General features: G+C 48.1%; 1 protein-coding gene across 3 annotated transcripts in view; it reads left to right on the top strand.

Annotated features, from left to right (window-relative positions):
• The window catches only part of YPEL2 (yippee like 2), a 111,306-nt gene that overhangs the window by 32,907 nt on the left and 58,498 nt on the right, over window positions 1–19,901 (top strand). The window contains exon 1 of one of the 3 annotated variants that reach the window (XM_031011605.3): window positions 4,763–4,993. The exons of 1 other annotated variant lie outside the window; for it this stretch is intronic. The gene's annotated coding sequence lies outside the window, so the exon portion shown is untranslated. Of the gene's footprint in view, window positions 1–4,762; window positions 4,994–19,901 lie in introns of those variants that run through there. One more of the 3 variants, XM_055386729.2, reaches the window with a different exon arrangement.

Genomic DNA, 19,901 nt, shown 5'->3' with positions numbered 1-19,901 from the left:
GTTTGATCTTTGGGTGTTTTCTTGTAACGGCAATTGGGATATTTCAGGATAACAGAAGGTAAGCAGTTTTAGTCTTTGACGGTGTAGAAGAAAAAGAATGATTAGGTTTTGAAGCCAGTTGGATCAGGGTTCAAATTTCATAGCATCAGCTCCTTTTTAAAATGAGGGAAATATCTATCTTGCTGGTTGCTTTGAGGATTAAATATAACTAGATAGAAGATAAACTGCTCTGCACACAATATGTGCTCAATAAATGGTAGCAAATGTTTTGTTAAAGCATTCAGGAAGCCCAAGGTACAACCCTCTCTTGTTAACAGTCTGAAAGGCACAGAATCAGCCACTTTCATGACTGAAAATAAGAGACTCGGACAGGGTTCAGAGAAAGCATTTATTGTACATAAAGAAACAAAGCACTGTTACCATAATCTGTCTGCGGGAAAATGGCATCAGGCCCTCTTCTGTGATGTAATGTTGTGGGACTTTACTGGAGTGAGGTTTGGAGGGGGTATGGTGAGACCTGTGAGGAGCAGCTCTCCCTCCTACACAGGCAAAGCTGGCCATTTTCCCAGGTGGTATGGTAGTGTGAGAGCCTGTGGCCTCTAGCCTTCAGGAAGTTTCCATTGTATTGTGATTTTTAAAATGTAGGTTGTCCCTTCTATACAGAATAGCCTAAAGTTTCAAGTTTAATGTTATCATACTACAAAGTAAGACTGCTATCTGTTGATCAGTATACTCTGAGAACAGATCCTATCAATTTCTGCTTGGATTCCCACTGGATTCAACTCAGATATAAACCTTTAGGGAGGGCCTACCATGTGCCAGGTGCTGAAAATACAAGGACGATCTGATAAGGTTCCAGCCCAAGAAGGACTGGCAGACAGGACAGATAACTGATAACTCTTAATTGGGAGTGTAGAGTGTGGGGCGATGTAATGGAGCTCTGAGTAAAGTGCTATGTAGGGTACTAAGAAAAGGAAAATTAATTTTTCTGGGGAGGCTACGGGAAATTCCTCCACAGAAGTGATACTTGATCCAATCTTTGGACTGAATCATCAGGCAAATGGATTTGAGATGGGATGAGAGGAAAGGGCTGAGGGGTGGGGAAGGGGGTAAAGGAGAGAACAATATTCCAAGTGAAAGAAGCCGCAGGGACAAGGATATGAGGCAGTAGGCACATTCATGCATTTGTTCAGATAGTCACTCAAAAATTTGTTGAGTGCTAGTCACTGTTCTTGGCACTGGGGACACAACAGGAAGCAAGACAGACAGGTCCCTCTGATGTTTACACAGAGTTTACACTTCAGAGCTGGATGGGACCAAAAAAAAAAAAAGCACAAAGAAATGAAAAAGATTACTTGAGAGAGTGATATGTATTATGAAGAAAATAAATTGGGGTTATGATAGAAAGGGGGCATGGCATGTATGAATGGGTAGTCCTCCTCTCTGGAGGAGGCTTTTTTTTTTTTTTTTTGAAACAGAGTCTTGCTCTGTCTCCCAAGCTGGAGTGCAGTGGTGTGGTCTTGGCTCACTGCAACCTCCGCCTCCTGTTGAAACGATTCTCCTGCCTCAGCCTCCCTAGAAGCTGGGATTACAGGTGCCCGCCCCCATGCCCAGCTAATTTTTGTATTTTTAGTAGAGACGGTGTTTCACCATGTTGGCTGGTCTCGAACACCTGACCTCAGGTGATCTGCCTGCTCTGGCCTTCCAAAGTGCTGGGATTACAGGCATGAGCCACTGCACCTGGCATTTGACCTCAGAACCAAATGGTGAAGAGGCAGCCTTCTGGGGGCAAGGTATTCCAGGTGGAGGGGATGGCAAATACAAACACCCTACAACAGGACGAGGAACAGAAAAAAGGCCAGCTTGACTGCAGCAGTTTGAGCAAAGGACAGATGGTGGAAGACCAGAGAGGTTGGCAGGCCTGGTTACTAGGGCCTGTGGGCCACCAGAATGAGTTTGTTTAGAAGTATCATCTGGCTGCTGCACAGAGAATGGGCTGGAAGCAGGGAGATCAGTTGGGAAGCTGTTGCTTATTCTAGGCAAGAGATGTTGGTGGCTCCAACCAGGGGGCAGCAGTAAAGGCAGATGTGTTCACAGCAAATACATATTTGTGAAGTGAAACTGACAGGACCTGTTGATGAACTGGGGGATGGCGGGTGAGGGGAAGGAAGATGTAATTAATTATTTCAAATTAATAATGTGAAGGTTGAGAGGTTAAGTAAGGTGAACACATAAAAGTGACTCTGTTCACAGCAGCAGTAGCACCAATATGGCAACAGCGGGAAGATGGGATTAGTGAGAGGTTGCTGGAAAACAATTCCGTGAAGGCTCTGGGAATGAATGAATTTGGCTTCACACAGAGGAGACAGAGGTACTGTTCCATTGACAAAGGCAGGCTGATAATCTGTGAGGCCAGGAATCTCTCAAACTTTTACCAGCAAGGGTTTTTGTTTGTTTGTTTGTTTGTTTAAGCCTTGGCTGACTCTGAACAAATTTGTTTATTTCTCTCTCTCTCTCCATCTCTTTTTGCTTTCCAGGATAAACATCTGTCTCATTTCACCAACTCTCCATTGGCCTCAGCGTCTCTCCTCTCAGTAGATTCTTCAGAATACTATCATCCAAGTCAAGCAGGAAATTCTGCTCATAGTAGGCACTGAGAAAATGTATTGAGGGACAATTCAAGTGCCCCCTCTGGGTTCAGAGAAGTTGCATCTATTACTTTGTTTCACTTACTTCATTGTTTCACCTCTCCCTTCTCCTTTACCAGCTCAAAATGCTTGGCTCTTTTTGACTGGGAGGAGGCATGATCAGGCTTAACACTTTTTTTGTTGTTGGCCGGCTGGCTGGTTTTATTGTCTCCTGACCCTAAGGTCTGGGGCCTCTTCCAGTCCCCTGCATACACACAGCAGGCCTGAAGGGGTCCTCAGAGCTCCCTCTGAAACCACTGTATCAGGCTAGTCTTCTTTAGCTAACGTTATCTTTTATTTAAACAGAAACAGTAGCCACCAGTCTTGTTACATAACATACCAATATCCTAGGGTGTTAAACTAATTCAGCATCTACTGTTAGGAAGTGGTGATGTGGCAACACAAATATTCGCTCACACAATATTGCGGAAACGTTGTAACAAACATGACTTTCTGGCCCTACTTAGAATTTCAGAGCTGGAAGGGACTTGAGATCATCCTATTTCAACCCTCCTTGTTTTAAACTGTGGAAACCTAGGCCTGGAGAGACAAAGAAACTTGCTCAAGAAGCAGATCAGGGCGAGACGGCAAGCTCTTACTAATCTAAAGAATCCATCACATCTTAGATTAAGGATTAAATGCTAAACAGTTCTTGTTTGTGATTCCTCTCATCTGAAAGCATTTCCCCCCTCCGTTTTAGACTCTCCAAAGTAGTCAGTTGTGAACCAGGACATAGCCTTTGTTTACACTGAAACTGCAAATCTGAGGCTGATATGTCAGCCCCACAATACTGAGGTATTTGGGGTGTTTTGTTGTTTTTACTAACCTTGGTGACTGGATTCACATGCAATAGATATTAACTGAATACAATTTGGTTGACCAAGCATCTTTTAAAAACAGCTGGGTGGAGATGCAGGTGAGCCAGCATTCCGGGTGTACGTGCAAACCAGTGTGTGGAAGGCGGGGAGTCAGCTGCACCTCCTGCAGCACCTCACATCCTGATGGCTGCACAGTAAAACACTAGTTTCCTTGGAGGAGGAGTTCCCAGAGGAACTGCGGAACCCCAGTGTCTTGAGTGAAAGGCAGGACCTGCTTTGTTCACCTTGTCCGTGCCAACATTCTTTATCAAACTGTCCTGTTTTCCTGCTGGGAAACTGCCCCACTCCACCCACCTGGTGCCTCCCTGGTTTCCTGACTGCCACGAGGTTATTTTTTAATCTGCTCTTCCTTGAAAAGCACCACCCCAGTGACCCAGAACGTGGACTCCTCCCCTCTGGTCACTCGGACCATCCCACTTTAATTACCGTCATCTGCCTCTGAAAGTCATGGAAAATTAGCAGCAATAGAGCGGTCTTCAATTCCACTAAGCCCCTTTCGTACTTTTAATTCGCCGAAATTACTAGCAGGGCAGAGAGAAGAGGGTAAATGCCTGGCTTCTGAGCAGGGCATGGGTGGGCTGGGTGGAACTAGCACTATCATTTTCTTTTAATATTATTATTATTATACTTTAAGTTTTAGGGTACATGTGCACAATGTGCAGGTTTGTTACATATGGATACATGTGCCATGTTGGTGTGCTGCACCCATTAACTCGTCATTTAGCATTAGGTATATCTCCTAATGCTATCCCTCCCCCCTCCCCCCTATCATTTTAAATTCAATTACCCGGGGCCTGAGGGCCACTTCTGGTAACTTAGGCTATGGCTTAGGGCGAGGTTTAAAACGTAAGAAAGGAATGACTATCTTGAGCCTCCAGGGAGATGCACTGCAAATCCCCCCGCCCCAAAATACAACCCAGGTTCTGGGAATCCCAGCCCTGCCCTGGGGACAAACCCCAAACTCAAATAAACGGACTCCTCCTAGGCGCTGAGAGCCCACCCAGCTTTGGCACTCTGGGTCGCTGCCCTCCGGCAAGTTGCCGGGACGGGCGGGACCCTAACCAGCCGCTCTCCCCTAGCCCAGGCTGGGCCGGGCCGAGGGGTGGGGGAGTGGGCGGTCGGGGAAGCGGGGGGCGGAGTTCCGTCCTCTGATGATTGGCTCTGCGCTGATGGGCTGCGGCTGCGCCCGGCCAACCCGCGGCGTGTTGCTATGTGCTGAGCCGACGGGATAGGTGCGGGGGCGCGTCCATCAGGGGGTAGCCCCCGGCCCGGACCCGGAGGGATGCGGAGTGGCGGCCGCGGCGGTGGCGGAGACTGTGGCTTTAAGAGCGTGCCGGGAGCCCGAGCCCCAGCCGGGCCGCGCTTCGCCGCTGCGCACCCCAGCGGAGCCAAGCCCCACGCTGGCCGGACAGGGCCGCCTGTCGCCGGGTAAGTGCACCGGAGTGCGGCGCGGGCCGGGCGCGCGTGGGCGTGGGGCGCGCTGTCAGCTCGGGCTCTGGGTCCCCGGCCCCGGCCTCCGGACTCCCCCGGCCGGGCCTGCGCGGGGTTGGGGGTGCGGCGCCCTCGGTTCCGCGTGGGGTTCCCGTGGGCGCCGGGGACGGGGAGCGGCCGCCGGCCCACGTGACCGGTTTGTTTACAAACACTGCCGGGCCCGCGGCCGCTCGCGGAGGGAGCCCAAAGGCGCGGGACCCCCGGCCGGGGCGGGAGACGCGCGCCAGGGGCTGGGCGAGTCTGCGGGGCCAGGTTTGGGGCGGGGGCGCGGAGCTGGGATCGCTGCTTCCTCCTCCGCGTCGTCCCCGCGGGTTCGGACTCCAGGGGGTCCGGGTGGGGCTGGGGACGCCCTCCGTCCTCTCGTGACGCCGCGTCTCCCTCGGAGAGTCCTGGGGACACTTAGGTCCAGGGGCGCCGCCCTGGGGGCCTTCCACTGTGGGACTGGGCGCCCTCGAAATTTCTCGGAGCGCGTCGTCTGCCCCGACCCGGGTCGAGGTAACCGCAGCCGAGTTCCTCCCTGGCCGCGTCCCGGCGCCTCCCTGGTGTCCTTGCCAAGGGGGTGGGCGCGAGGTCCTGCCCGACGGAACGCGGGGGCCTCTGCCGCGAGCGCCTCCCCGGAGCTGGCGCTTAGGGGCGGCCCCGACCTTTCGCCACTTCCAGTTCACCCTGCTTGGCCGCCGACCTCCTCTGGTGTCTTTCCCGGAGTGGTGGGCTTTTCTCCGGTCTTGGGGGCGTGCGGGGGTGGGGGACACCTGCTCTTCTGGACTTCTTGTCCGGAAGATTGCTACCTCTGCCTTCAGTCTTAGCTGCGAGAGTTTAAAAAGCCAGGTGAGCGAGTGTCTTGTTTTCCTCCGCTTGGAGCGGAGCTGCACCCTCGCCCGCCCCCCAGTCCCGCCGCTGTGAATGGCCCCAGAGAACTGCTCCGAAGCTTTGCTGGGGTTTTTGCTTTCTGGCCTCCTTGCTGATTTGCTGTCCTTGCAACTTGGGAGGCTCTTGAGTGAGTCCTTGCCTTTGGTGAATCTGAAGGCTAACGAGACAGCTGTCTTTTTCTCCCTGCCCTTCCTTCCTTGTTCTTCCTTGTTCTTCCTTGTTCCAAAGCATTGGGCAAGAAGGGTAGCGGTCAGCTTCCCTGTGCCCCACAGAGCATTAAAGATGCAAGAAGTTCAGTAAACCGCCTCACTGGCTCTGGGATGGGACTTGATTTCACATGGTTATTGCTCCCCCGTGCTTTCCTGCCTCTGGGGGCCACAGGGCCTATGAATGGCTGAGTCTTGCCTCCGGTGAGGAACATTTTCATTCTTCTAAACTGTGTTTTGAGTGGCTGCAAGTTCTTTTTCCCAGAAACAGGCCCAGCCTGGGGAGAGCTGTGCAGACTTCCCCCTTGGCAACATCCCCTGTCCCCAGCTCCGTGATAGGATCTCAGGCAGGAGTGCAGTGGGAGCCTCATCCGCTTCCTCAGTTGGGCTTTGCGGCTTTGCCGCCGCAGGTTAGCATTCAATGACAGCATTTCTTGGATCTGTCTTGATATTTCTGTGCTTGAACCAAAATCAAGAAGCTTAGAGTTAGGGGTGGAAAATGGAAAATAAACACCATGCGCGAGAAAACTGTTTTCCTTCTTCCCTCTAGGAGCATGGTTTTCAGACTTTGAGTGGGACCTGCACTGCATACAGGTCTGTAACTGAAATAAGTTTCAGAGAACAATAATTACCCTTACTCCCTGCAGTGTGCTCTGTTTTAAAGGTTTTTTTTTCTACTTCATTTAAAAAAATCAACTGCTGGTTATGACCCATTAATTTGATTTCCTGACCAAGCAGGTCCTGACCCATAGTTTGAGAAGCATCGCTTTAGGGCAGAGGTCCTCAAACTTAAATGTGTATAAAGATGACCTGGGTAGTGTTTAAAAATACAGTTTGTCAGGCTACTCCGCAGATGTTTATTTTCAGTGGGCCACAGGAATCTGCATTTTTACCAGGGGACCCATGAGATTGTGATGCAGGTGCTTGATAAGAGCCCCTGATCTAGTGGGAACTGGAGGCAGTGAACAATGAAAGGTATTAACTTGGCTCTGAAGTGCAGTCAGGTATGTGACCCCATACTCTGCAATCCCAAAATCACTCAGCTGCCAATCACACTAGCTTAGGGTTTGAAAAGTCTAAGGGCACAGTATTGTTTGTTCTCAACTGCCATGAAGCAGTTGGCTTTAAGAGACTGGTATCCCTCCCTCTCCACTCCAGCCTGTTTGAGGGCTGTTGCACAGTGTTGTGTACCAGGAGATGTTTCTAGGTGTGTGTGGGGGTTGGAGATGTGAGTAGTGCCGATAAGTTGCGTGAGTTCCTGTGCTGTTCATAGATTATGTGAATTCTTCATTGTCTTAATGATTTTCACGGTTTTGAGGCAGCCACACAGTCATTGTGCCTGGGAGATTCACAATTGGCCAGCTGAAGAAGAGGTTGATTTTGTTTAGTATCCGTGTATTCCAGACTGTGTAGCCTCGGGGAAAGGCAGGCAGGTGACTCTTTTTATTTGGGGGGCGGTGAGGAGTCAGGAGTTTGTCTACCATCAGGTCTTAATAAGAGGCACAAGTTCCCATACCTCCTGGGCTACCCCAGTCCTGGTTACTTCCCATTGTGATGGCCCAGTCCCTGTGTGCAGGTGAATCTTGTTAGGCATCCAGTTTCTGATGCTGTTATCTCTGCCTTCAGGCACAAACACACACACACGCCTGATGCAGCCACAGGTTAGATTTTTCCCTCTTAGTTATTGTGTCCAGACATATTGGTAGGATACATTTATTTGAATTAATGAAAGCTGCGATTTAGCTTCAAAAAGGACTCTATCCAAATTCAACTTCCACTGTAGCCCTTCTTGCTAAAGGTGTGCCTTATGGGAGCATCAAGCGTGGGATTTTAAAAATTAACTTTAATAATGTTCAGTTTGGCCAAGCAACTCACATTCAGAATGTTTAGTTTTGAGCATATGGAGAAAAGAAAGCAACAAAAGGATGGCAAGGGATAAGATGTCCCAGGATTGGAAAAGCCAGAAGGAAGAGATGTTGAAGTGAGATTCAGATGGAGGATGTGATCTATTCCCATTGTAAATTACCTTGGCATTTCCTTAGGGTTTGTCAGGCAAACCACTAGGTGCTCTGACAACTGCATTCCCCTGAGCATAAAAAGGTATAAAGTTTTGGAAAAGGAAGAAGCATCATTTTCAACTTGAGCCTGTAATGATGGAAAGCCAGCCAGGGCCTGCAGGCTAAAGATATTTTTTAGAGTTGTTAGTTTTCAGTGACATTGTCCTTAACAAAAGGTGATACACTTGAGTCTGTGAAGTATTGTACTGCCTGAGTTTGTTTACCTGGGAGCTGTGGATATAGCACTGGAGAGCTTAAAAGTAAATCAGAATTTGCTATTCCCTTGTCGCCAATTTGCCAATGGCTTCCCATTGCCCTTCAGATATAATCTAATTCCTTTCCCTGTAGGCACCACACGGCTTGTCCTACTCCCCCATCTTCTGCCTCATCTCTTACCAATCCCCACCCTGTCCACTCTGCTTCTTCCTGCTTGAGAAAAGCTCGCCTTTCTGAGGTTTCTGAAACATGCCATACTTATGTTTGTCATAGGGCTTTTCTACTGGTAGTAACTCTTTCCAGGATTCTTTCTCCAAATTTTTCTTTTCTGTTTGAGACAGGGTCTTGCTCTTGCCCAGGCTGGAGTGCAGTGGTGTGATCTGCTCACTGCAACCTCTGCCTCCCTGATTCAAGTGATTCTCCTGCCTCAGCCTCCCAAGTAGCTGGGATTACAGGCGCACCCCACCACGCCCGGCTAATTTTTGTATTTTTAGTGGAGGCGGGGTTTCACCATATTGTCCAGGCTGGTCTTGAACTCCTGACCTCAGGTGATCTGCCTGCCTCAGCCTCTGACAAGTGTTGGGATTACAGGCATGAGCCACCGTGCCTGGCTCTTTCTCCAAATTTTTGGGTGGCTGACTCTCACTTGGTTCTCAGAGCTACTTCCTGACGGACCAGTTATCTAGAACAGCTCCTCCCTTCTCTGCCCCTCAGCCTCTCTTAATCCCCTTAACTTTATTTTCTTCAAAGCACTTTAATACCGTCTGGAAATATATTATCTACTTGTTTGCCGACACGGAAGCTTGAGAGCTTTTCTGTCTTGCTTACTGCTGAAAATGCTTGGTGTGGAGTAGACAGTGGATAAATATTTGTTGGTTGAGTGCATGAATAACCAAGAGAACCAAGGTTTAGAATCTCTAGAGGAGGAAATATACTTTAAAAGGAAAAGATAATTATCTTTTTCTGGAATAATATAGTATTCTCTCAGAATTACTTTCACTTGCACTATTTCTGCTTTTCACAATAGTTTTCATTCCTTTATTCCATTTATAGGTTGGCAAAGCCTCCAAAAGCTCCATTGTTATTTTGTTATCATTAATAATAAACAACTCTTACCTACCCCAGTAACCTTATTCTAGGCCTCACTGTTTGTTTTCTTCTAACAAATGTTAGCATTTCTATCAGTAATCACATTTCATTAATACCAGGAGGCACTACATGTGGGGCTAAGAGCCTGGACTTTGGAATCAGAAAGACCTGGATAATTAGCTCTGTGACCTTGGCAATCTACTAAAATTCTCTAAATCTTTGTTCCTTATTTTTAAAATGGTACTAATAATAGTTTGCATCACACGGGACTGATGGGAGGATTAATGAGACTGCAGGGGAAACCAGGTACAGAGCCTGGCACCTAAGCGCTCAGTGCTAGCTATTAATAACAGCACTAATATTAATAGGTGGATTCCCCTCTCTCTGGTTCAGAGGAATCCATTCTCAATCCATTGATTTGGGAGTGGACAGTGTGTGGTGGGGTCAGAGGAGGACTTCTTAATGTAAGTAAGTAAAGACTGAAAATGCCACTTACATCTATTTGAACTGGAATGGAATTTAGAAACCATGTATTCACAAGCTGACTGCTGCCCAACACCCACCTGGAAGAAGTAACAGTTACAGAAGTTTTTAGAAGGACATGTCTTCTATCTGCTCCTGTGGCGATTCTTGGTTTTAGACTTGATTAGGCTGGGCCATCTGCATGTGCCATTATGTCAGCCCCTCCGTTGTTATTTTTACTGAGTTGGGCTTCAGTGTCTGCCCTTTGCTTTATAGAAGGACACTGTCAGAAATAGCTTTATATAACTTGTTACTGTAATTCTTATAAAGGTTTATATTGTTGAAGACTAGCTACAGATTCAGTGCCCCCTTTAAGAAGTTCATGGGAGAAATTCTTTTAGAACCTAATGTCTCTGAAAAGCTTTGCCTCTCCTGAAAACCTGGTATGCTTTTTCTTTTGTGGAAATTGGAAATTTATAGCATGATATTTCTCTTTTTGCTTTGGCTACCAGGAAGTACAGAGTGAAATTTGTGGCTTGATTTTAGTGACTGTGTAGGGCCCTGCATCCTAATTTTTTCTAGTGTTAACCTTGTAATTTTTGTTTTCTATTAATTAGGTATATACTGGGTTGGGCATTAAAGTCTGTTTAGGTGTTAACATTTTGGAGATATACACATTGAGGTTCAAACAGACAAAAAGGACTTGTTTTAAGACATAGTGCTAATTAGGGCAAAGCGGAAGCTATAAACCATAGCTTCTGTTTCTCAGACCCAGGCCTCTTCCTACTCCTGCACATTCTGGAATAATACCAGCTCCTCATCTAAACCCTAAATAGCCCATGTCTCCATTCTAGGCAGAGTCTACCTTCTCTCTGAAACGAGGCAGAGCAGCATTCTGCTTGCGAGGTGCAGCAGTGCCACCTGCATTCCTGTTACCTGGATGGGTCAGCAACACCTGGGTCTCCTGAGCTACAGAACAGTCAGCCCTCCCCTGTGGTCTTAAAAGCAGTGTGTCTAGACTGAGTGGCTTTGATTCGAAACTGGATTGCTGGCTCCAAATGAGGTTACCCTCCAGTGTCTGGAGTTCCTTTGTCTGTTTCTCACTGCGAAAGGAAGGCTTGACATCCAGTTGGCAGATGGGTGCCACTGAGGCTCAAACATGATCTTCTGGGTGTGAATGGTGACCAAGTTCAGTTGCACCAGAGAAAGTGGCTTTGTTTTACCTGATATGAAATTTTTAGTTCTAGGAAATACTGACCTTTCTAGTGATTTGTATTTTGTTTTCTGAAGACATTCTATTCAGGAGTACCTGAGGCAAATAAGTGTAGGCACGGAACAGATCCTGCCCATCAGGAATATTTTGATCCCTATTTTCGAGATGGATTGGTGAAGAATGAAGAGGATTTACACATACAGAAACATTCCATGGGGAACAGTTGTGCAAAGGCACTGAGGCGTGAATATAAGAGGGAGTGTATGGGGAATGTTCAGGAAGCACGTGAGATGGGGAAAGAGGGCACTGGGATGTAGTTCTCAGCTACCATGGCTGCAGATAGAGCACTCCGTGGGAGTGGACTGTGACTTCCTTCACAGTAAGGGTGAAGAGCGCTGCACAATGGCTAATTGCCTCAGATCATGGGCGTCTCCAGGAGGGAGGCTATCTCTAGGGATTCTCGAAGCTGGCTGCTTTAAGAATTCATCGTCCTGCTAAAGGCCTGCAAAATCAGAATTTTCAGGATGGGGAATTTGTAACAAAAACAAGAAAATAGTAACAACCCCTGAAAAACTGTTTCCCAGGTTCTTCTAAAGCAGCCAACCCCACACATGACTGAGGTCTGGAAACCACTGAGGTCGTGGTTGATCCCTCTGGCAGGAGCTACCAAGCAGCCTTGGCTTTTGGCCCCCTTGCCCTTGCTCTTTCTATTTTTGCTTTTTCCTTTGTGTTGCCCCTACACGTCATCCAGGATATCTGCGCCCCCCCACACACCCCAACGCTTTGTTTCTTCTTTTACCACTTCGGTCTTTGTCTGTTGGGGGTCCCTCCCTACATTGACCCATTGCCAAATGAACCATAAGAGAGAAATGAATTAACTTTCAGGACAGGTTACGTTAATGGTATAAACGTGCACATTACATAAACCTAAATTAAATAGGGCTTGCAGTTTGTTTTGCTCACGGGGCTCTTTTTTTCTGTTAGGATTTGAGGAACAGTTATCCCCACACTTAACTGCAGCCTTAAAGCTAAGTACTTCATTAGCAGAGAGGTACAACAAGAGCTGAAAACTCCCTTTTTCTTGTGCCTAATCTGTTGTCCCACATTCTGGCTCAGGTTATTCCCATCCCTCATTTGTTTTCTCCCATTTCGGCAATTTAATGTTGAAGCATTGAGCTGAGAGTCTGAGGGTGTTTAGAGAGAACTTGACATCTTCATTTTGCATTATGTTGAGTTGACTTAGACTCTCCCATTCTGCTTGAAGCTCTGGAAGGAATTCAGGGACTGAGAATACACTTCCTCAGACTCTTCTCTGGCTGGTTTGGGGAGGAAGGATCTACTTGCAAGGGACGGGGGATTTGAATCCTGGTTTTGGTCCTCTCTAGTTGTGTGATCTTGGGCAAATTGTTCCTTTTTCTGTGTCTGGAAAGCAGGTGTCATCATCATAATGCCTGTCTCCCTGGGTTGTTGTGAGGATTAATTGAGATATGACTCCTCATAGACGCATAACAGGGAATTAATAAATTGTAGAATCCTGGAGGTTTATCTGCAGTTGTTCCAGGGACTCTCCCAAACTGCCCTCACTTCCTACCTTCCTCCAACCAAGGCTTACTGAGCTTTCTGAGCTCCTCTTGCCAAGCTTTGGGCTGCGTATGAGGGCTGATTAACCAGACACGGTCTCATGTCTGATTAACCGTGGCCAGGAATGGTTTGCAATCTAGTGGGAAGTCTGACTGAGAAACAACTAATTTTGTGGAACTGTTTTTTTTTTTTTTTTTTTTTTGAGATGGAGTTTCACTCTTGTTGCCCAAGCTGGAGTACAATGGTGTGATCTCAGCTCACTGCAATCTCCACCCCCCAGGTTCAAGCGATCGTCCTGCCCCAGCCTCCCAAGTAGCTGGGATTACAGGCACCTGCCACTACACCCGGCTAATTTTTGTATTTTTAGTAGAGACGGGGTTTCACTACGTTGGCCAGGCTGGTCTCGAACTCCTGACCTCAGGTGATCCACCCGCCTTGGCCTCCCAAAGTGCTGGGATTACAGGCATGAGCCACCGCGCCCAGCTGGAACTTTATTTTTTTTTTTTTGAGACAGAGTCTTGCTCTGTCGCCCAGGCTGGAGTGCAGTGGTGCGATCTCGGCTCACTGCAGGCTCCGCCCTCCGGGTTCACGCCAGTCTCCTGCCTCAGCCTCCCAAGTAGCTGGGACTACAGGCACCTGCCACCTCGCTCGGCTAATTTTTTATACTTTCAGTAGAGACGGGGTTTCACCGTGTTAGCCAGGATGATCTCGAACTCCTGACCTTGTGATCCGCCCACCTCGGCCTTTCAAAGTGCTGGGATTACAGGTGTGAGCCACTGCACCCGGCCGAACTTTTTTTTTTTGAAATGGCGATATCTTGCTCTGTTGCCCAGGCTGGAGTGCAGTGGCGCCATCTCGGTCACTGCAACCTCAGCCTCCCGGGTTCAAGTGATTCCCCTGCCTCACCCTCCCAAGTAGCTGGGATTACAGGCGTGTGCCACCACGCCTGGCTAATTTTTGTATTTTTAGTAGAGACGGGGTTTCGCCATGTTGGCCAGACTGGTCTGGAACACCTGACCTCAGGCTATCTGCCCGCCTCAGCATCTCAAAGTGCTGGGATTACAGGCTTGAGCCACAGCACCCGGCCGTTTTGCGCGGTGGCTCACGCCTGTAATCCCAGTACTTTGAGATGCTGAGGCGGGCAGATAGCCTGAGGTCAGGTGTTCCAGACCAGCCTGGCCAACATGGCGAAACCCCTGTAATCCCAGCACTTTGGGAGGCCGAGGTGGGCGGAGACCATCCTGACTAACAAGGTGAAATCCCATCTCTACTAAAAATACAAAAAATTAGCCAGGCGTGGTGGCTGGTGCCTGTAGTCCCAGCTACTCGGGAGGCTGAGGCAGGAGAATCGCTTGAACCCGGGAGGCAGAGCTTGCAATGAGCGGAGATCGCACCACTGCACTCCAGCCTGGGCTACGGAGCGAGACTCCGTCTCAAAAAAAAAAAGGCCGGGCGCGGTGACTCATGCCTGTAATCCCAGCATCTCCTGAGGTCAGGAGTTCCAGACCAGTCTGGACAACATGGCGAAACCCGTCCCTACTGAAAATACAAAAATTAGCCGGGTGTGGTGGCGGGTGCCTATAATCCCAGCTACTTGGGAGGCGGAGGCAGGAGAATTGCTTGAACCTGGGAGGTGCAGGTTGCAGTGAGCCAGATTGTGCCATTGCACTCCAGCATGGGCAACAAGTGCGAAACAACGTCTCAGGAAAAAAAAAAAGTTATATTAAAAAGGTAAACAGGCTGCGTGCATTTGCTGGGCCTCAAAGGATCAGAGGCACGTGGTGGAAGCACTTTTAAGAAGGAGGATTGAAGGAGAACAGGAACTTCGATTGTTGTTAAAATCTATCTGCTATTCCCATTCAGAGAAGAAACCCAGAAATGTGCTGTAGAGTGAGTCTCCTCCCTTTCCCACCCCACCGCCTTTCCTCTCCCTCAGTAAATGGCACCACTGGATGACAGTTTAATAATTCCCAGAACAAAATAACTTCCAACTTTGGGCTGGCGATGGCTGGGTCTTTAGACATATAAGCAACCTTTTGAAAGTGCGTCTTCCCTTTTTTGCTCTTCAGTTTTTAAAAAGTTCAATTTCCAAATTCCAATTGCGGAAAGGCGGGGAGCCCAGCCACAGATGTCAGAGTCTAGAGTTTTGGATTTATTTGAATTGGGAGATTAAAGTCAGGGAGCCAAAGGCATGCTGACAGCTGAACAACAGAATTGTATTGGCAGATTTAGGATGGGTGGTTTGTAGCTAATTGGGGCCCCAGCTGTGCCCTGGGGGACCAGCAGTTTAAAGAGAAATCAAGGTCACACAGTGCCCAGAGTCTACAACACATTCATGTATTCAGCAGATATTTGAATGTGGGAAACACAGATGACAATCAAATAATCACCTCAGTAAAAGTACAGCTGTGGATAGTGCTATATGTGTGGCATAGGGGAGCCTGACTTAGTTGGGGCTGGACGAGGCCAGGGGGAGGGTTCCCTGTTGCAGTAACTTCTGAAGATAGGCCGTATCTCTTACCCTATTTTCCAAGACCTTGTTTTCTTCATAGATCTTGTAAATGGCTGTTTTTCATTATACTTTAAGTATAGCCCTGTCTGGGGACAGAAAAGATGGACCAGATTTTTCTCTGGGTCACAGATCATGGGAAAAATCTATTTGTTTTGTTTTAACCAGGATTATCATCTCTGAGCATGATCAAATACAAAAGGAAGGACTGGTGTTGAAGGGCGGCAGTCTCTTGGGGCTGGAGGGAAAGGGCACATTTGGCTCTCTCGTCTGCATAGTCAAGGCAGAGTTGAGGGATCCCTTGCCTTCTTGGCTTGAATCAAGTCTGACACTTCATTTTTTTGTGACTCATTCTTGCCTGGGGTAGCAGTTCAGACTGTCCTGGGGGTTTTGTGGGGACCACCTTGGAAGAAGACTCCTAGGTTGGAACTCTAAGCGTTTCACTAGGGGTCTGGAAGTCCCTGCCTGCCTGGGAGGGTCACTTGGGAAGCTAACCCAAGGGAGCATACACAGACTGTGTGAAGGGCAGAGCAGGAAACGTTTCTGCTGTCAGACAGCAGCCAGGTAAAAGCATCAGAGGCTTGTGTGGTGTGGCTCATCCGGGTAATTTCATGGCCCTACTGAGTTTCATACTCTATCTGCCGGCCCAAATGAGTTGGCATCACAAGAGTTTACTGGCTTTTTAACTTTGTAGAGCGTTAATGGTGTGTAAGTCCCATGTAATGTCCGGATTGGATATTTTAAATGTACTGGATAGTGGCAAACTGAGTAAGGCGATTTAAAAAATACCAGCTTTACATGGCAGTGTGGTTTCACTGATGGCCATTCATTTTACTCAGTTAACATTTATCAAGGATCTCCAGTATGCTGGAGCTGTGAGTCCTGTAGACACTACTGGGGGTGGGGTTGGGGGGATCTGGAAGGCCGGACCTTTGACTGCAAGAAGTTCCCAGTCTTATGGGGATAGAGACTCATGAACAGTGTGATAAAATGCCATTCCAGAGAAAAATTAAGTTTTTTGTGTGCTGGGAGAAGGGACCACCAGCTCTGCTAGGGTCCTACTGGAACTGAGTATTAAGGGATAAGCAGGCATTTACTCATCCCTTAACGAATAAGGTAGGCAGAGAAGGTAGGGTAAGGCATTATAGGAGCTGGAATAATGTGAGGAGCACAGGATAATGACTGAGTTTGATCTGTAGGAAACAGGTTTGGAGTGGGGTGGGGAGGTGATGACAATATAAGGAGAGTTGGACCCAGGCTCTTGGTGCCACCTGAAGGGTTGGACAACATCTTGTAAGCTACTAGGAAACCACTGGAGCTTTTGAAATGTGAAAGTGTGTGATCAGGTTGTGTTTTATAAACAGAATTCTAGAATGGGCTGGAGAGGTAAGAGCTGAGTCAGGGAGACCTATGGGAAGCTGTCGCAGTAGTCCAGGATGAGAGAAGATGGGGTTCACAGTGCTGCTGCTGGTGACTGAGGGTGGCAATGGGAGGGTGCATCTAAGAAGCAGAACCAACTGTCTAGGGGACAAATGAAGTATGACATAGAAGGGAGAGCATAAAGGGTGTTTCCTGCTTGGGCAACTGGAAGCAGGAACAGAATTGGAATGAAGGTGACAGGAGTCTCACTACATTGCCCAGGCTGGTCTGGAACTCCTGGGCTCAAATGATCCTTCCACCTCAGCCTCCCAAAGTGCTGGGATTACAGGCATGAGCCACTGTGCCCAGCATGGAGACATCCTTTATAAAGGGGTCAAGGGTTCAGGAGTAGAAGGCACAGGTTTAGAGGGCTTGAGAGGGTGTGGGTAAGAAGGCCCAGGGGAACAAGAAGTCAGAGGCACATGGCAGAAGCACTGCCAAGAACGATGGAAGGAGAACAGCCGGGGAGATTGAGGCTCAAACAGAGAGGTAGGAGAAGAATCCAGAGAAACACAGTAAATCCCATTAAGGAGCATTTCAGATGAAGGCAACTGAAGGCAGCACCAAGTCCAAATAGTGTTAGCATTCAAAAGTATTAGTGTTTGTGGCTCACATCTGTAATCCCAGCACTTTGGGAGGCTGAGGCAGGTGGACCACCTGAGGTCAGGAGTTTGAGACCAGCCTGGCCAACTTGGCGAAACCCTGTCTCTACTAAAAATACAAAAAATTAGCCAGCAATGGTGGTACACGCCTGTAATCCCAGCTACCCGGGAGGGTGAGGCAGAACTGCTTGAACCTGGGAGGCAGCGGTTGCAGTGAGCCAAAATCATGCCACTGCGCTCCAGCCTGGGTGACAGGGCAAGACTCCGTCTCAAAAAAAAAAAGTATTAGTGTTTGGACTTGGCATGTTGGAGACTGCCTGTATTTTTGTTACCGAAAATCCTGGTTATGATAAATGATATTCATGAAGCATTGCCAGAAGGCTCTGTAGCTCTTCCATTCCTCTAGAGCAGTGGTCCCCAACCTTTTGGCACCAGGGACCGGTTTTGTGGAAGACAATTTTTCCACGGATGTGGGGGATGGTTTTGGGATGAAACTGTTCCACCTCAGCTCATCAGGCATTAGTTAGATTCTCATAAGGAGTGCACAACCTAGATCTCTGGCATGCACAGTTCACAATAGGGTTCGCACTCCTATGAGAATCTAATGCCGCCACTGACCTGATGGGGCGTTTTGAAGGCTGACAGAGGAATACTTTCTCCTGAGGCAGGATTCGGCAGGCAGAGCATCACTACTACATGGAACCAGGACTTTAAAGGCTGAAAGAATTCTAGAGATCATGTAGGATTATCATCTGACGTATAACCCCCCGAAACCAAGACTAGACCCTGCATCCAGGGTTGAGATGAATGGTTGGTTTTGTTTATGAAGGAGCGTGGTTTCTTGTTTATCCAAGCTGGTTTTTATTACCAGCTGGATGGATTTGAAGTCCCACCTGGTTCCAGTGCTGTAAAAGAGGTGTCTAGAAAATGATGATTTTCCTGTGGGCCTTGCACATCAGCTCCTTGGCAGGTTTAATAGAGGATTTTCAGAGAAGTTTTAGCAGTGGCCCCGTCCTGAGATTAGTAGAGTCAGTGTAGACCACAGAGAAAACTTTTTCAATACAGTAAATGATGGAGTGGTCTGTGTTAGGAATGACAGCAATAATATCAGGTCCCCAGCTAAGCCACAGAAGCCTACTTAAACCACAATGTACCTTTAAGTCGATTAGTTTAGGCCCTAACCTCCTAACCACCGTGAGTCAACCTGGGGGACGGGAGCACCATTCCTTTTGGTCTTGTGAATAGGAACAATTCCTGTGCTTTTTCTCCCTCACTGGTAAGGGTGACTGTAGCTAATCGGGATTATTGAGTATTAACCATGTGCTGGGTGCTGTGCTGAATACTCCAGTTGCGTTATCTCATTTGATCCTTCTGTCTCCTGCAGGAGGTAGGCTCTGTTGTTATCTCCTTTCAGGCAATTTGCCCAGTGGTAATGTAGCTGGTGAGAAGAACCAAGACGGAATCCAGGTCCACCCACCTCTAGATCCTGCACTCTTAACCGCTGGGCAACACTGCTGCCCACCTCTCTCATTGGGCTGGCACAGGTCTCTCTGTGCTCTCTGCTCTAGGCTCAGGATTCTGGGGAGAGTAGGATGGGGAAGGAGGACAACTTTCCCAGTATAAAGGCCTTCTCACAATTCCACCTCTCTCTTTCTTCTGTCTCCCACTCCCAGAAGTAGCTTGCCTCCTCCTTTCTGCCGCCACCACCATTTAGTGCCTCCAGCCAGGGCTGCTTTCATTCCTCACAGATGTTGGGACAGGCTATGGCTACTTAGTCACGTTCCTACCCTCCTGTCCTTAAAGTTAGCACAAGGTCCCTTTCAGTCTTTCTAAGAGTTTTTAATTTGTTTGTTTCTTAAACCTAGACCAGCAATGTAAAGAATAGGCATGGATGCCAATGACAGGCCTTTGAGTGGCACCCAGGAATTGTGGTTTTCCTGGGCATCACAGCACGGGATGGGAGTGGAGGTGGTGAGGAGAGAATTGGGTTAGATGGAGTCTGGGGACGCAGAGTAAGTTCGCCTCCTTCCTCCTTGCTTGGAGAGGGAGGGAGAGGCCTTATCACATGTGCTACCTGTGCAGGTAGGTGGACCTGTCCAGTGAGCAGCCAATGGGAAGCAGAGGAGGTTCAGTTCAGTGATGGTGTTTAGCTTCTACTGTGTGTCCTGTACTGCTGAGTTCATGGGGTACAAAGATGACTCTTGGAGCCTACCTCTAGTAGAGGATACAGAGGCAGAAAAGGGTAATTTCAATTTCAGTAGGGTTAAGATGGAGGTGAGCACAGGAGAGGCCACTAAGCCCAGTGTTGAGGTGACATTTGAGCTGAGTTTCAATGGACAAGTAAGGGCCTTGTGAGGAGAGATGGAAAGGTTGTATCAGCCTGAAGGAATGGCATCAGCAAAACCATGGAAGCATAAAGTGCAAGCGTGGTGTACTGAGGGGACTTACAAGGAGTGGTACAAGTTGCCAAATGCCTCCTAAGAGAGTTCCTGACACATGGTAGACTCTTAAATGTCATTTCAATAAATGGAGATGGAGGATAAGGTATAGAGGATGAGATGAGTCTGAAGCTATGCATGGGCGTTAGTGGTAATACACACCTGGAATGTATTATGTGGTTA

The sequence above is a fragment of the Gorilla gorilla genome, chromosome 4, assembly GCF_029281585.2.
Source record: "Gorilla gorilla gorilla isolate KB3781 chromosome 4, NHGRI_mGorGor1-v2.1_pri, whole genome shotgun sequence".
Taxonomy (NCBI): Eukaryota; Metazoa; Chordata; class Mammalia; order Primates; family Hominidae; genus Gorilla; species Gorilla gorilla.
Note: the sequence above shows the minus strand (reverse complement) of the source record. Positions and strands in the feature narration are given on the sequence as shown.